Source organism: Morone saxatilis, unplaced genomic scaffold (assembly GCF_004916995.1).
Source record: "Morone saxatilis isolate NCDOM2014 unplaced genomic scaffold, NCSU_SB_2.0 Contig7, whole genome shotgun sequence".
In the NCBI taxonomy this organism is placed as follows: domain Eukaryota; kingdom Metazoa; phylum Chordata; class Actinopteri; family Moronidae; genus Morone; species Morone saxatilis.
In genome coordinates, this window is record NW_023340246.1 from 3,735,674 (window position 1) to 3,738,318 (window position 2,645).

Here is a 2,645-nt window from a genome sequence, read left to right on the forward strand (position 1 = left end):
TATATAAATCAGAAAATGGAACATGGTGTCACTAGATATAATTCTGATGAGGAGGGGAGCTTTCAGTTATATTTAATGGCTCTGGTTAATGGTTTCATTACGCATGCCTGACGAATCTTGGTTAGTACATCTTGTACTGATGGGGGAAACTCTTTGCTCTCTGTGCACTGGTGCATTTATATCGTTGGTTATTATTCTGGGATCACTAGCTTCAATTGTGTGAAGATCATTGTCAAGGGAGCCTCTTAAAGGGATACTAGTTTAATTTAGTATTCCAGTGCTGTAAAGTAGGAGGACTCACAAGCAATAGTAAAAGTAAGAAACCAAAGCAGCAGAAGTCAAGATAGCCTCACTTTTAGTTCTGTTTGAACGGAGCATTAGGCTTAAAAATTCTGGATCTCAGAATTTCTTGATGCATTAAAACAAAATATTCAACAGACACGTGGGGGCATTGATAGCTGATGAGTTGGCCTATGTACAAAATGGAAACATGCACATTCAGTTTTCAGGTTAACGCATTTGTAACCACAAATTACATTTTTAATGTGTGTATGTGAGAGAGAGGTACTTATATGTATTTGAGAGTTAGAATTTTTGAAGAGCCTAGATAGCTCATCTGGTAGAGCTGGCGCACCATGTATCAGGCTGAGTCCTTGCTACAGCGGCCCAGGGTTTCGAATTCGACCGGCAGCCTTTTGCTGCGTGTCATCACCTCTCTCTGCTCCTTCTTGTCAATATTGAGTAAAGGCAATAAAAGCCCATATATATTATGGATTGCCATTTAGGTATTATATTATATATAATATGAAATTAGAATACTGTATATGGAATAAAATTCAGAATGTATGGAATGAAGTTTGAATATATGGAATGAAATGATGACGTGATCAAGGCACTGCACCATCTGTGTTTTCGATACCAGCCTAATATTATTCCATAAGGATGTTACTGCAAAAAGTGTGGGAGTAAGCCTGAATGGAATCTCTAAGAAGCAGTCCTAACTGATGAAATAAGATGAGATAATTAACACAAATGTTCAAACACAATGCATAGGAAGCAGCAAAAGGTTTAATGTGGTTAAAGCAGGAAAGTTATCCTTATCCTTATCCTAATAAAGCTTATCATAGCCTTATCCAACTTTCATTTTGGCAGGTTGCGCTGCTTAACATACATGGACCAAATTAGAAGGTGTGCATGGAAACGCCCATACTGTCTGTGCGCCTATAAGACCACCTTGCTTACATTAAGAGTGCAAATTATGACTCTTCCGGTATGAGACGCACAGGGTAGACGCGCGCTCAATTTGCTCTCACTAACATATTTTTAATTACCTTTTTAAACCTCAAATTTTTCTGTATTTTTTTCTGAAACTGTTTACAACAGGTTTATAGTGCTGTACTGACTACTTAGCAATGTCCAAGTCTAAAGGAAGAACCGCTGAAAAGGACAAGGAAACTTAGCTGGCTGCTAACATAACTTTGTCCGAGACCACAAACAGCGGGTTAGCTCTCTGGAGGTTAACGCCACCGAGGTTGACCAGCGGCTTCAACAACTTGAGACTGCTTGCGCTGCTTTGCAGGGAGACAACACGGCACTCACAGTCAAAGTGGCGGATCTGGAGGGGCACAGCAGGCGCCAAAACATCCGCATCATCGGCCTGCCTGAATCGATCGAGGGCCCTCGTCCATCGGCTTTTTTCTCCCAGTTCCTCGTTGATGTCCTCGGCATGGAGACCCTCACTTCATCTCCTGAGCTGGACCGGGCGCACCGGAGCCTCGCACCCAAACCTGCGCCAGGAGGCAGACCGCGGCCCGTCATCCTGCGCAAATTAAAGACTTGGTGATCCGCGAGGCTCGCAGACGACGTGATCTGACCTACAAAGGCCATAAGGTCCACTTCTATGATGACTACAGTCTTACTATAGAGATAGAGCCTGAGGTCTGGCAGTGCGCTCTGAAATGGGTCCATGCATCATCTATTTGCGCCCGGCATGGGGTTTTGCAGTGCAAAGTAATTCATAGAGTCCACTGGTCTAAAAGCAAACTAGCTCGCATTTATCCAGGCACTGATCCAAATTGCGATAAGTGTCACTTAGGACCAGTTAACCTCAGTCACATGTTTTGGACCTGTCCCACTCTCTCTCGGTTCTGGAATTCTGTATTTGACTCACTCTCGGCCATCACATCTACCAAGTCCTCCAATCACCCTTAGTAGGCCTGTTTGGTGTCCTGCCCACTACCAACCCACTGCCATCCTACTTCACTGAACTGGTGGCTTTTCTCACATTATTAGCGAGGCATGTCATTCTGATGCACTGGAAGAGCCCCCCTCCCCCCTCCCACACCCATTGGATAAGGGATGCCTTATTCTTTATGAAATTAGAGAAAATCAAACACTCCCTCCGTGGAAAATTTTTGAAAGATTTGGCAACCCTTTCAAGAGCATGTCCAGTCCCTGCGGCTGGATGCTCCCCCCACTGGCTAAACAGCCCCCTGAACTGCACCTTCTTGTTGCTCCTGGCTGGCTTACGTTCTCTCCCTGTACTAGCAGCACAGTATGTCTCGTATGTTAGTGTCTTTTAAGTGTCTTGCTTTCTGTTTTTTTTGTCTTGTTTTATTTTGTGTGTTCCAAATTATTATGCATAT